This window comes from Cricetulus griseus, assembly GCF_003668045.3.
Source record: "Cricetulus griseus strain 17A/GY chromosome 1 unlocalized genomic scaffold, alternate assembly CriGri-PICRH-1.0 chr1_1, whole genome shotgun sequence".
NCBI lineage: Eukaryota > Metazoa > Chordata > Mammalia > Rodentia > Cricetidae > Cricetulus > Cricetulus griseus.
The window spans coordinates 98,154,134-98,170,221 of NW_023276807.1; positions in this window are offsets into that span (position 1 = coordinate 98,154,134).

Genomic DNA, 16,088 nt, shown 5'->3' on the forward strand with positions numbered 1-16,088 from the left:
TGCCCCAGCTTCACTAATGTGAGTTTTAATAATATACCATGCTTATTTGTACAATATCATCTGTGAGGAAAGAGTGAACGGGATGCCCTATACTATGTAATTTTGGAACTTCTTAGAAATAGACCGTTATGCTTTTTTATTTATAACATTGATTATTAACTGTAGCCATATTCTGTCCATAGGTCTTGGGAACTGTGTCACTAAAACCGTATAACTCTGATGAGCCTCTCTCTGCTTACCCCACTCCTCCAACACTCGGTACTGCCATTCTGGTCTGTTGCTATGAACTCTATTTAGCATCCACAGATGACTGCTATGATGCAGTGTGTCTCTTCCTGTGTATAGCTTATGTCACGAAGCATAATATCTCCTGGGTTGGGTCAGATTGTCACAGATGTCAAGATCTCCTTTTGAAAGTCTAAGCTAGATGTGGTGGCTCACACCTGTGGTTCCAGCACTCAGAAGGCTGAACAAGGTCACATTTTCTGACAGACACCTAGGTTAGGTAACTTGGCAATTGAAAGCAGTTCTCAGAAACCCCCTTGAAATGAGGCACACATCTACATGCATAATACAATACGCACCTTTGCTGCATTAACTACTGTGGTTGGCTCCGAACAAGCCTCCAGCGATCTCCCACCACCCCAGAGAGCCCCTAAGGCTTCCCACCTCCGCTGGCGGGAAAACCCATAGAGCTAAGGCAATTCCAGTTTGTTTGGAGTTTTTGTTGTTGTTGTTATTGTTTTTCTAGTTTTGAAAAACAAGCCTTTAAACATCCAGTCCTAAAATCAAAAAAGGTTGGGCTTCCGCAAGTTTCCTTTTCCTGGAGCAAGTCCTTAACATGAAGGTCAGACTTGTGGTTTCAATGGGTATAAGATCTACCCCAGTTGCTCATGGCCTCCAGACTGATAGCTAGGAAACCAGCATAGGACTGTTCCAGACCCCCTGAATGAGGATGCCAGTTTGGAGGCCTGGGCAATCTATGAGACCTCTGGGGGTGCATCAGTATTTATCCCTAGTACATGAATGGACTTTGGGAGCCCACTCCACACAGAGGGATACTCTCTCAGCCTAGACACATGGGGGAGGGTCTAGGCCCTGCTCCAAATGATATGACAGATTTTTGAAGATCCCCCATGGAAGGGCTCACCCTCCCTGGAGAGCAGAAAGGGGATGGGATAGGGGGTCAGTGGAGGGGCAGGGGAGGGAGAGGGAACTGGGATTGACATGTAAAAGAAGCTTGTTTCTAATTTAAAATTGGTCTAATTACAATTATAAAAATAAAAATATTTGAATTAAAAAAAAATCTACCCCAGACATAGGGGCACTATACAGGGACCCACAGGAAGTTTTCCTGTTTCCTAATGAGAAATGCAAGTCTGAATTCCTTTCCAAGAGGGATCCTCATGAGATGAACTGGACTATGCTCTGGGAAAAAAGCACACCTAAAGGAAAGACAAAAGAGATTAAAAGGCAAAGAACCCAACATGCAGTCAAATCCCATGGGGCCATTGCTGGTGGGCCTCTTGCTAATATGAGGGTCAAGAGGAATCAGAAACTGGAAGTTAGAAAAGCCCAATGGGAGCAGGCTTTCAGGTCTGCCCAGGAAGCAAAACAGGCTGAGACCACACAATAGCTGCTGCTAAGGTCCCCACAAAGGCAGCATGTAAGCAAAAGACTAAGACACCTGTGACAGTTTCTGCTACCTGACTTGGTGATAAACACTAAATTAAAATCGATCACATTTTCAAATAAAGATCCATGTGCAATTCTAAAACAATTTTAATTTAAAGAGAAAAGTCAAGGATTTGCAACACCCAGCCTTTCCAGTGAGTGAGTGAGTGCCTGAGAGGGGGAAGGAGGAGATGTCCCATGGGGCCATGGAGCAGAGAACAGCCACTGGGTGGGGCTGTGGGATGCTCAGCTTTCTACCTGCAGGTCAGGATGAGACAGTGTGTGCAGGAGGGTTGAGCCAGGCCCTGGTGAGAGGACAGATCCCAGGACAGGCAGGGACAAGGAATCTCCAGACAGGTTGCTGCTCTGGGCAGGAGGCAAGCCTGGGGAAAAGACCATACACATGTGCATCCATCACATGCTCACACAAATACACATCCAGTCACACCCATATGTAACACACAATGCATATGCAATATACTTTCTCGTGTTCACATGACTACATACCACACACACACACACACACACACACACACACACACACACACACACCACCTTCCCCTGCATGTAGAGTCTCTAAAGAGAAAAAATGAGAACCCTGCATGGACTGGTGTCAAGACAGACATAAAGGTCAGCTCATTCCTCCTCCACAGATGGATATACTGTGATGCCTGGCTGGAAGGACAGCCACCAGAGCCACTCCTGGAGTGGCTCTGGTGGCTGTCCTCACAATGTTGGTCAGGCACAACCTCCAAGGCCTCTACTGCTGGCTGGCCTTTCTCCAGTTCAGATTCCCTTTACCTTTTGTGCAGAGATTCCTCCCTCTTCCGGTACCTTTCTTACCCCCACCATCCACCTGTTACAGTCCATATGGGTTCTCCATCCCTCAGCCTCACGGTCCTGGGGAAGGAAGGACACACTCCTAACACCCTGGGACCACTCATCCATATACCCATCCACCCCTCTCTGTTGCATCTGCGGCTGGAAAGCCTTGAAGATTGCCACAACAGGACAGAAGCAGTCAGAGTGTGTGTGAGAATGCCAAGTGGGAACCTTGAGCAGCAGGCAGGGCCCAGCCTGATCACTGATGAGGCTTCCCACAAGCACAATAGGCTGGAAAGCCACAAGCTTAGCAGGCAAGGGGATGAAGCACACACACACACACACACACACACACACACACACACACACACACACACTCACCTAGGACACAAAGTATCCCAGAGGCCCATAAGACTTGGAGTACTCAGTGTGACCTTGAAAGGTCATCTGGGTTTCTACCCTCACTGAGAGCCCTGTCTCGACCAGATCCAGAGGAACAGGGAACTATGCTCTAGAAAGAAGAAATTGTTTTGTACCAGACAACCATGCAGGGAGCTGTAGGGAAGGCTGGGCACAGCCTTTCAGTCGGTCCAGGGGAAGCCGGGTTCATTCAGCTCCACAGCTCTAGGGAGGCAGAAGCTCGCTAAACTCCAAACTCCTATGGCATAGGGCTTCACTGTGCTTGGCTGTGGTTCTCCTCCCTCCCCTGGGATCATCAGCCTCTGGTCTGTGAGAGGAAGGGAGCAGAAGCCAGTGAGCAGGGTCCAACGATGGCTTGTGGGTGACAGAGACAGCTCTCCTGGGAGATAGTTTAAGTGTTACAGCTCCCTTTATTCCAGAGAGAAAGGGGACGTAAAGGCTGGGGACAGTGACTGGAGCATCACCTGATTTGCATTAAATAGCACACTCCTATCATAAGGCTCCTAGTACATGCTATCATATGTGGAAGCATGGGCCTATGTAAAGCTCCTAGCACAATGTCTAATTATCATATGGGCAGCATGGGGAGAGCTCTGGAGGGGACTATACCAAGGGTCACACTAGAGATAAACCAGGCATCCAGGCTTAGGGACTGCTTTCAGATAAGGTTAGGCCTCTGGGTCTAGAGACCTTCTCCAAATAAAGGCAGATAGAGAGCAGGAAGTCTCCCTAGGAAGGGAGTCCTCCTCTGTGTGTCGAGCTTGGAGAGAGCTGCATCGCCATGGTAGACTGTAACCTCTGACCAGCCAGGCCTCCCAACACTTGGCTGATGGAGAAGCGGGACTCAGAGAAGTACACAGAGGAAAGGCTTAAGGCTTCCTTGCAACAGGGTAGTTTGAACACCTCAGCATCCTAGCTTCCATCTCAGCATTCAGATGTGTGTGCAAAGTCTGAATGTGATGTGAGACCACATCCGAGAGGAAAACGAGCCAGCCTGGTGCAGGGTCAGAGAGCTTCTGGAACCTCCCAAATCGGGCAGTAGACAAAGACCAGCAGGCCTGGATATCCCATCAGCCAGGGATAAGGATGCTCACCCTGCTCTCGAAGAGAGCCTGTATGATGGTGAAGCTTAACCGTTATCTTAACAGGAGTTAGAATCATCTAAAGGACACATATCCTTTGTGTGCTCATCGTGTCTGTGAGGTGTTTCCAGAGAGTGCTAATCAAAGATGAAGATCAATCCTGAGGGCCATGCACAACACACCATTCCCTAGGCCTGGATCCTAGACAGAATAAAAATGAAAACACAAGAACATGTGTTTTTCTGTCTCCTCTTCCTAACTGCAGACAACAAGGCCTGCCACCACATGCTCCTGCCACCATGCTCTCCTGCCACCATGCTCTCCTGCCACCACATACTCCTGCCACCACATACTCCTGCCACCACATACTCCTGTCACCACCACTTACTCCCTCTTCAAACTGTGAACAAAACAAACCCATCCTTCTTGAAGCTGTCTCAGCAAAAAGAAAAGTAATTAGCCCCCAGCTACCTCTGTCTGGCTCCCAGGGACAATGAGCTGTAATGAAGTCAGGCAAGCTGCATTCTTGTGTCTTCCCAGCCCTGCCTCAGAGTCCAGAACTCCCAGCTGCTGCCCTGGTCTGCACTGTAGAAGCACCTTAGAGCAAGGCTCTGGGCCCCTTCTGAGCAGCCCACAAGCTGACTCTGAGCTACTCTCACCATCTCAGAGCCCTTCATGTCGGAGCAGCAGCAGAGTCATTTAAAGGAAATGGTCTTACTGGGGTGAGATGAGCAGAGTCCATTCTTAGACCTTTTTGCTATTTGTGCATTTTATCTCCTAAGTAAATCAAGCAATACCCCAATATTCAGGGCCATCAGGACACTTGTTTCCAGCCAGTATATGAGGCTGTGCTACAGGGAATATCCATAATGCTGTAGCATAGCCTTATATGCTGGCTGGGGACAAGATGAACTCAAAACTCAGTAGCCCTCTTATATACAAATGGCAGATGGACCGAGAAAAAATCAAGGAAACAACACCCTTCACAATAGCCACTAATAATAGAAAATATCTTCGGGTAACTCTAACCAAGCAAGGGAAAGACCTGTATGACAAGAACTTCAATACTTTGAAAATATCTGAAGATGGAAAGATCTCCCATGTTCATAGATCAGTAGAATAAACATAATAAAAATGGTCAATTTACCAAAAACAATCTACAGATTCAACACAATCCCAATCAAAATGCCAACACAATCTTTACAGACGTTGAAAAGACAACACTCTACTTTATATGGAAAAAACAGTATAATTAAAACAATCCTGTACAATAAAAGAACTTCCAGATGTATCACCATCCCTGATTTCAAGCTCTGCTACAGAGCTACAGAAATAAAAACTTCATGGTATTGGCATAAAAGCAGATAGGTTAATTAATGGAATCTAATTGAAGACCCAGAAGTAAATCCACACACTTATGGACACTTGATTTTTGACAAAGAAACAAAATTATGCAATAGAAAAAAGAAAGCATCTTCAACAAACAATGCTGGTCTAATTGGATATCGACATGTAGAAGAATGCAAATAGATTCATATCTATCACCCTACACAGAACCCAAGCCCAAGTGGATCAAGGACCTCAAAATAAAACCAGATACACTGAACCTGATAGAAGAGAAAGTGGGAAATAGTGCACTGGCATAGGAGACAACTTCCTGAACAGAACACAATAACATAGGCACTAAAATTGACAAATAATAAATGGGACCTCAGGAAACTGAGAATCTTCTATAAGACAAAGGATGCTGTCAATAGAACAGAATGGCAGCCTACAGAATGGGCAAAGACTTTCACCAACTCTACATATGACAGAGGCTAGTTTCCAAAATATATAAATAACTCAAGAAACTAGACATCAATAAGCTAAATAATCTGATTTTAAAAATGGGGTTCAGCCCTGAATGTGGGTATCAGTAGGAAGCTTGGGCAATATATGGGGCCTCTGGCAGTGGATCAGTATTTATCCCTAGTATGTGAAAGGACTTTGGGAACCCATCCCACATAAAGGGGTACTCTCTCAGCCTAGACACACAGGGAGGGCCTAGGCCCTGCTCCAAATGATATGGCAGACTTTGAAGATCCCCATGGAAGGCCTCGCCCTCCCTGGGGAGGAGAAAGGGGATGGGATAGGGTTGGGGGGGCAGGGGAGGAAGGGAGGGAGAGGGAACTGGGATTGACTTGTAAAACAAGCTTGTTTCTAATTTAAATTTTAAAGGAGGGGGAATGGAGTCCAGATCTAAAAAGAGAATTCTCAACAGAGGAATCTCCAATGCCTGAGAAACACTTAAAGAAATGTTCAACATTCTTAGCCTTCAGAGAAATGCAAATCAAAACCACTTTGAGATTCCATCTTACACCAGCCAGAATGGCTAAGATAGCTCATGCTGGCAAGAATGTGGAGCAAGAGGAACACTCTTCCATTGCTGATGGGAGTGCAAGCCTGTATAGTCACTATGGAAATCAATATTGTGGCTCCTCGGAAAATTGGGAATCATCTACCTCAAGACCCAGCTATACCACTCTTGAGCATATATCCAAAGGGTACTCTATCCTGCCACAAGGACACTTGCCCAGCTATGTTCCTAGCAGTTTTATTCATAATAGCCAGAAACTGGAAACAACCTAGATGTCCCTCAACTGAAGAATGGATTTTTTTTTTAATGTGGTACATTTACACAATGAACTACTGCTCATCTTTTAAAAAACAATGACGTCATGAAATTTGCAGGCAAATGGGTGAAACTAGAAAAACATCATCCTAAGTGAAGTAACCCAGACCCAAAAAGGTAAACATGGTATATACTCACTTATAAGTCAACATTAGCTAGAAAGTAAAAGATAATCATACTACAGTCCACAGATCCAGAGAAGCTAAATAACAAGGAAGACTCAAGGGGAGAGCTGGGGAAGAAACCTCCCTGGGAAGGGGATATAGAATAGATTTTGAGAGTGGACTACAGGTAGATGGGAATGCGAACAGATGGGACAACAGGTGGCAGGATAGATGAGAGAGTACTCTAAGAGAGACAACTGGAATGGGGGGGTAATTGGGAGCGATGTGAAAACCTAGTGCAGTGGAAACTACATGGAATCTATGAGAGTGATCCTAGCAAAGACTCCTATACAGAGCCTGAACCAGTCATCTTCCATAACCAGGTAAGGCTTCCAATAGTGGGACTGGGATACCAACTCAGCCACAAAACCTTTGACCTACAACCTGCCCTGACTACAAGACATGCTGGGGTAATGGTGCTGGAGAATTTGTGGGAGCTGCCAACCAATGACTGATCCAACCTGAGGCCCACCCCACAAGAGGGAGTCCACTCCTGACACTGTCTGGATGTCCAGGAACCAGAGGTTGGATAACCCAGAGACCCAGTTTAGAACCAAATATCACTGGAAAAAAAGTCAATGAAATGATTCCCAATGATATTCTGCTATACTCATAGATCAGTGCATAGCCCAATTGTCATCAGAGAGTCATCCAGCAACTGATGGAGAGACCAACAGCCAAACACTAGGGGAATCTTGCAGAAGAGGGGAAGGAAGGTTTGCAGGAGCCAGAGGAGTCGAGGACACCACAAGAACACAGCCCACAGAATCAACTAACCAGGGCTCATGGGGGCCCATGGAAACTGAAGCAATGAACATGACAATCATGGAGTCTGCATGAGTCTGAACTATGTCCTCTGCATACATGTTATGGTTGTGTAGCTTGATGTTCCTGTGAGACTCCTAACAGTGGGAGTAGGGGGTGTCTCTGACTCTTTTGCCAAAGCTTGGGACCCTTTTACTCCTACGGGTTGCCTCATCTGGCCTTGATTTGAAGGTTTGTGCCTAGTCTTATTATAACTTGTTATGCCATGTTTGGTTGATGTCCTTGGGAGGCCTGCTCTTTCCTGAAGGGAAATGGAGGAACAGTGGACGTGGGAGAGAAAGGAGGTGGGCGGGGACTGGGAGGAGTGGAGGGAGGGGAAACTGCAGTTGGGATGTAATATATGGGAGAAGAATTAAAAAAAAAAAAAAAAAAAGATGTCAGTATTGTTAAGTCCTCGAAGGAGAAAACAGAATTAGCAAGAGTCTCAGAATGGGATGGTTGTCGTGACAAGGGACACTGGGGAAGGACCCTCCACATATGCCATCTGAACAGTAACCCCAGTCTGTTCTGCAGCAAGAGGGTGTAGCAAAGGCCCTGGGGGTAGAGAGAACCTGGGCTGGTCAACAAACATCAGGGCAGGCCCATGTAGCTGGAATACAGGCACTAGCTAGCAGGGCATTCATTCAGAGTCAGTTGGGCGGCCACTGAAAGGCAACCTGGCAAAACATGAAGGCTCAGAAGCAGGGACAGCCGAGAGGTGGCAGTGGAGGTGATGTACTCAGTTGGATTCTGGGAATATTTTGAAGATAGAGTTACACACTTCAGATGAAAAGGGTGATGCTGAGGGAAAGGACAACATCAAGCAGGACTCTGGGGACTCTATCTGGGGACATCCAAGCACATGCCCCGGTGGAGCCTGAGCAAGTGATGTCCCAAGAGCAGGGCCTGGGTACGGAGCCTGGGTTTCAGACTGAGCTTTCCATAAGGAAATGAGGAGGCAGAGTGACATATGACTGGCATGACTCAGGCTTGAAGGGCTGGTGTTCCCTGCACAGCCGTGCCAACTTATGGTGTCCTGACCAGAGTTTAGGAAAAGTGTGGGAAAGACAACATGATGGTGTTGGTAGCCAGTGGGAGTTCTTTGTTGCTACCAAATGTCACCTTCCTTAGAAAATGTTCATCGATTCCAGAGAGACAGAAGGGGTGTTGCAGTACCCATGGCCTGGGAGTGTGACCAACGCTCTGCTTTTGGTCAGAAACATCAAACTTGGCCGTTTTGTCATCTTTCCTGCCCTGTTGTTCACTCATGAGTTAAATAGAATGTTGACACCTGCTCACCAGGGAGTCCAAGGAAATGATCGAGACTCTAAAGATGCCATGATAGACAGTGAATGCCAACCCTGGCCCTGAAAGGTCCAGACCCAGAAGGAGGACATGGCTCTGACCTAGAAGGAGCTGGCTGCTGGGTTTACAGAAGGAATGCCATCTGTTGGAGAGATGGGCCTAATGATCAAAACCCCTGTGTACCCCTGTGTAAGTTCACCGGATATCCACTGCCCTCTTAGGAGACAGTTTACTCAGCATGGGGGTTGAGGGCCCCTGTGAATTCCATGCAAGAGATGTTTATGGAAATGCCTGCACCCTGGTGTCTTTGCAGGAATTGCTTCCTTTTCCAAGTGACAACAGTGTATGGAAAGTATCACCTTTGAGTCTGGCCCTTAGCTGCCAGCCAGGCAGTGGACATTTCTATTGAGAAATGCAGTCTACCTCCCTCTGAAGTCAATAAGGCTCTTCATTTTCAAAGACTGTCCTGGTTTTATTGATTAACAGGTCCTAGTGGGTACTTAGATACTTTCCTAAGGAAGGAAGGCGGGGAAAGGCTCCCTAAAGCTTCAGGTTTAATTATGCCACTCTTTCAAAGCAATCATCAGTGCTGCCGACGGGATCAACTCCATCTCAGAAAGGAACAAACAGAACTGGACCCACCTCCAGCCAACCATGAATTTAGAGGCTGTTGCTAAGCTACGGAGTAAGAAGTCAGGAGATGCAATTTCACGCAGTCAGGAGTTAAAAGAGAAAAGCTTGAAGACAACCCCTCCCTAAATTAAGATCTTTAACAAGCTTCAAAGGATGTTACTAGCATAAACACAAGGGAATTATACAAAGATTATAAAAACTAATCAGTCCAATGGTTCACCCATTAACTTATTTGATTTTTATATTAAAAAATTGCCATCTTTTTAATGTAGCATGGTGTGGCATATAATACACAGAGAAAGCTCATGTTTGCCTTCTATTAGTCTCATTTGCTTTGAATGTCTTAAACCTCCTATTCTGGTCTATGAACCATCATTTTAAGAGCTGTTTAATGCTTAGAGTTATGAGAATATAATCACATGTTGAACTGGGGAGAATTATACCTAATGTCTTTGGCTTTAATCAGCTCTTGTAGATGTCATGCTGCTACCAACATGGGAGGACTACAGTCACTTCTCTGAGAGCTCTGGTGTCAGCAGCAAGAATGTGGCTCCCAAGAGCAACTTAAATGTAATTTTCTAAGACCCTTAATTGGATTTAAGTTCCTGATTCATCCTTGAAGGGTCTTTGATTGTCTGCAAATTTTTCAAAGAAACTGAGACTCTGCAGAAATGGAACAGAAGAAATTCCAGAAGAAAAAAGAAAGAAAGAAAGAAAGAAAGAAAGAAAGAAAGAAAGAAAGAAAGAAAGAAAGAACAGAAGCCCAGATTCTCTTAAACACCCTTGCCCACCTAGACACAGACACTCTTTTTTGTAGTTCCCACTGGGAGTTGATCTGTGTGCAGAAACCTTCCTGTCAAGTGCTGATAAAGCCAAAAACAATCCAAAGCTGAACCAAGTTGGGGGTTGGGGCCTCCTGTACCACATGGGCTTGATGACTAAACAGCAGAAATTAACCATCTTGCAGCGCTGGGGGCTGTGAGAGCTCAGACCAAGTTGCAGGCTGAGTTGGTTTCCCCTCCATCCTCTTTCCCCATCCTGTAGACACCATTTTCTTCCTATGACCTCCCATGGTCAGTCCTCTCTGCAAATCTGTAAGTGCTCACCTTATGAAGACATTAGTCAAGTCTGTGAATGCCCCCATATGAAGACACTAGTTAAGGCTGTGAGTGCCCCCCCTTATGAAGACACTAGTCAAGACTGTGAGTGCTCTCCCTTATGAAGACACTAGTCAAGTCTGTAAGTGTTCCCCCTTATGAAGACACTAGTCAAGTCTGTGAGTGTTCCCCCTTATGAAGACATTAGTCATACAGGATCAGGATTCACCTAAAGAACCTCATTTTAATTTGATCACCTCTTTAAAGTACTCATCTCTGCATGTAACTGTGTTCTGAGGACCTGGGGCTTGGGCTTTCACATGTGAGTTACTTGGGAACATCGCACAGACCATACCACCCACCAGTGAGAAGATGACCTCAGCACACTGGGCCCTGGTTTCAGCTATCTTCTGAGAATACATCCATCTGCTGAAATAGGCCTGCCCAACACCAGAAGGAGCCAAGGGAAGGAGACTCCTACCAAGGCCTAAAATAAACAGAAGGGGAATGGGGATATCACCAGCCAACACATAGAGGACTTACAATGGAGCAGTGTTCTTGCCTATGGGCCACTAGAAGGAACTATGAGGCTTGTAGATGAGCCACTCTGGGCCCTCTCTGCATCTGCTCTGTACCTTCATCATGAGCTGGAATTTCAAAACGGAGAATAATAACCCCAAGTGAACGCCTAACACCAGGATCCTCCATGGCAGTTTCCAATGGTCTGAGAGGCAAGCATGTGGAATAAGACATGAGGGAAGGTCACACACCACTAAGAGAAGGACTGATAAGGTGATGATGTCCAAACTAAGAACTGCAGTTCAGCGAAGAGCATCCTTTGTAAACGAACAGGTGGCAATCTCTGTTAGCTACATTTCTGTTGCTGTGTCAAAACACCTTGACCAAAAGCAACTTAAGGAAGTGTCTGTTCTGTCTTATGGTCCAGAGGGACAGATGTCCATAATAGCATGGAACCATGGCAACAGACGCAGGAAAAAATCACATCTCAGCAGCACATAAGAAGCAGAGAAAGCAAACTGGAAGTGAGGCAAGGCTATGAACTCTTAAATCTCACCACCGGTGATATACTTCCTCCATCAAGATTCTACACCCTACAAGCTCCACAACCTTCCAAGTATCAGCACCACCTGGGGCCCAGTGCTTAAATAGCTGGTCCTATAGGGGAGATATAAACAAGGCTACCTGTCATGAGTGAGTTCAAGGAGCAGAAGTCCTGGGTGAATGGGTATTGTTGACATGAGCACAGCCAGCCATGTCAAGGACTTCAGTGGCTCAGACCCACAGGAATAGAAAGGTTGTCCCTAGGTCCTCCAGGGTGACGGTGGCCTGAGACATCTCCCCTACTGATGTTAACTAGCCCTCCTCCTCACTAAGATGCATGTAATAAATGTGCTGAGGTTTTGAGCTGCTCACTGGTGTGTCTCCATCAGAGTGCATGGCCCACCAGATCACAGCCTTTCTGCAGCTGTGGCTGCTGTTTCTTCATTTCCCATTGTCCCAGTCTGGCCAATCCCAAAGCTCTGCAGATCACATCAAGTGAGAGTCAGAAATGCCACCAGTCAGCTGGAGGTTTATGGACAGACTTATGGGTACATGATAACTCACTCCTGGTATGTGATACTTGTGAAAGGGTCATTTGAAACCCAGCAACCCACGGGTTGAGAACCGCTGCTCTAGATGCCAAATTCAATAGTGCCTGAATATAATTTGGGTATTGAAGTGGGAAAAGCATTACAGCAGAGGATTCAATAGTGTTCTGATACGTGTTTCCAAATATTAGCCATCCTGGAATAGGTAACACATACACATGACTCGACATTCACAGACTATTACAATGCTCACCCTGTAAGGTCAATGTCTTCCTTGTGCATGTCCTCGGGGTTCCTGTCTCCTTTCCTCCTAAAACACACCCGCTTGGGATACCAGGCCATCTCCCTGTGGCGTTGTATCCAATTTGTGTTCTTTCCCTCAAACTTATGCCAACGTAAATGTGTTAGAAATACAGGTGTGCCACAGTGAGATTGGTTTCTTCAAGGGAAGTAGACAAGTCAAAAGTGCTCACAATGCCAACTTCGGTTGACAGGTGTCCAAGTGCCTTTCACAAAGACTGTTTGATTTGTTTTTTTAAGATTTTATTTATTATGTATACAATGTTCTGCCTGCATGTGTGCCTGAAGGCCGGAAGAGAGCACCAGATCTCATGATAGATGGTTGTGAGCCACCATGTGGTTGCTGGGAACTGAACTCATGACCTCTGGAAGAGCAGTCAGTGCTCCTAACCTCTGAGCCATCTCTCCAGCCCCGACTGTTTAATTTGTACCCTAGCAGCATCAAGTGAAAGTGCCCCCTTCCTCACATCCCTGTCACATGGTGTCCTAGTGTACATAACATCACACTTCAGATTTTTGTCAACCTGATCAGTAAAGAGCAGGATTGAAATCATATGTATGTATAAATACCTATGAAATCAAATTTTGGTCAAGTTAAGTTTTTCATGTGTATAAAAGTTATTTCAACAACAATCTCTATTGACACCTGAGACAGGATAGAAAGAGAAAATTCTGGAGACCTGGGAAAGACAGGAGCCCCACCCCCTGGAGTCTGCATGAAACCCCTCACCAGCTGAGTCAAGAATTCAACACAACTAACAAGTGCTTAAGGATTTCTCCTTTTCCAGCTATAAGGCTACAATTTTCTAGAAGTCTACCAAACACACACCAGGAACTCCTCTCAGTAAAGGGAGATACCTAGACCAGCAGCCTGTGCATTGTGGCCCCTTTGAAGGGTGACTGACCCTTTCACAGGGTCACCTAAGGCCATCAGAAAACACAGATATTTATATTATGATTCATAATAGTAGTAAAATTACAGTTATGAAGTAGCAACAAAAATAATTTTATGGTAGGGGTCACTGCAACATGAGGAACTGTATTAAAGGGTTGCAGCATTAGGAAGGTTGAGAACCACTACCCTAGACTTCACACATCTCACCGGTTCCTCATTCTTACCTCAATCATACCCAAGGCACCTCTAGGGCCACCTTATAATCTCACATCAAAAAAAAAAAAAAAAGAGGAAAGGGGTGGAGAGGCGACTCAGTGGGCAAAGGGCCTGCTACAGTCTGAAGACCTGAGTGCAAGACTGGGACCCACATGGTAGAAAGAGGGAATTGACTCCTAAAGTTGTCCTCTGGCCTGCACAGGTAGGCTGTGGCACACTCCTGAGGGTGCTCACACCCAATAAATAAAATGAAGTTAAAATATTTAATGAGGGAGGGGAACTTTTTTTGTTTGGGTTTGGGTTTTGGTTTTTCAAAACAGGGTTTCTCTTGCTGTCCTAGAACTCACTCTGTAGACCATGTTGCCTGCCTCTGCCTCCCAAGTGCTAGAACTAAAGGTATGTGCTAGCATGCCCTGTGGGAGGAAACTTTTTTAACAGCCCTTTGGGATGTAACTTCAGAGCCACTAAAATGGTAGAGGCCAAATCATTAAAACAATTAATTATGACTCTCCCTTGAGAAGCCCATACCCAGACTTGAATACTCCCATTTTCCCTGAGTATCTTTTTCTCTTAACTCAGTGCTTAGAATCTATGTCCAATAATATTTTAATAAATGGTGACTCTTGAGCTGGCAATAATGGCTCTACAGGCAGAGGCACTTGCAGCCAAGCTTGGCATCTGATGCCTGAGTATTATCCCCAGAAGCCACACGGTGGAGCTGACTCGCAGACGTTGTCCTCTGACCTTCACATGCATGTCCATACACAGAAACAAAACATAGATAAGAGATGGGGGAACAAACCCTGGAGGTTATGGAGGGTCCTCCGTGAGTGTTCAGCTAAATGATCATCAGTACATGCTTGAGGAAATACTGTGGTCGGGATCAGAACCTCTAGGAGTCAGAGAAAACAGCACCCACTTTCATCACCATTAGCCTGTGACCATCAGCCAACCAGGAGAACCCTGGAATTCTCAGTTCATTGAGTGGCATACTCTCTTTTGTAAGATTACTCTTATGACTTTTAAGTGTGTGTGTTTTATGCCCATGTGTGGACATGTGCATGTGGGTACTTGTGTTTATAGCAGTCTGAGGTTTTGGATTTCCATGCAGCGGAAGTAACAGGCGTTTTGTAAGTCACCTGTTGTGGTGCTAGTCCACTACAAAAGCAGCGTGGGCTTTTAGTCGCTGAGCTACCTCTCCAGCCCCATAAAGCACTCCAGAGACAGGAACTTCCAAAGCTGAGGAGAATCATTCCTAGGCTAAGTACTGTCTCCCCAGAACAGCACGCCTTAAAAACAGGGATCTGGGAGGTTCCATTTCTACAAAGGTCTAAGTGCATTCAACAACACTCTCAAAGATAGTTACACGGATCCAAAACTACCCAACACCACAAGATGAGATTCAAAGCGCCTGGCTTAGTCAAAAAATGCCATCCAAACCAAGAAGGGAGAGTGAAGTCAATTGATCAAAACTAAACAGAAATGACACAGAAAATTAATAAACAAGTACAAGAAATGCATAGTTAACAATATGTTCTAAAAAACAGAAAGAGGGGTGGAAGAGACAGCTTAGAGGCTGAATTCTTTGGACAGCACGAGCTCACAGCCACCTGTTACTCCAACTCCAGGGGGAATCTGATGCCCTCTTCTGGCCCCTATGGCATTATCAGTAGCAAAGTCTCCATGTCAAACTTTACATGCACTCTTTAAAATTTCTGATGAGCAAAAACAGAGCAAGAGACACACATGTACTACTTTGAACAAGACAATGACCATGATTCAAGAACTTCAAAAGCAAATGGACCTAGAGTCAAGTCTACTGACTGATGAAGAGAAAGCTTCAACAAAGCAATGCAACTCACAGACCAGACTCACAAAGAAATGGAATTTTAAGGGGGAACTGCAGTGAAGAAATGATCAGTTGCAAAGAGATTCATCAAGATGTCTTGTTAATTCTTGATGTCAAGAGGTAGGGAACAAGTAAGGGAGATGGGGGTTTTTCTTGAAAGGAAGATATAAGTGCAAATACCACATCACTAAAAGTCAGCCAAAAGTATGAAACTGGAACAAAGGGACTCAAACACTTATACCCACAGTTAATTTTGTAATTTCAAGTAATGGAATCCCTTAATACTATATTTCATCTATTTTCTTTTTGTATAGTTGGAATAATTTTAGATGCTTTGGGATTTCATGAAAGATTGGTATATACACTTCAATCGGTGTGTGAATGGGAAAATATTTGTATATTATAAGTATATTATTCAGGTTTTGTGTGATTGTTGGGGTGGTTGTTTTTGAAACAAGGTTTCACCATGTAGCCCTGGTTGTCCTAGAACTCAGTATGTAAACCAGAATAGCTTCAAATCCTAGAAATCTGGCTACTTTGGCCTCC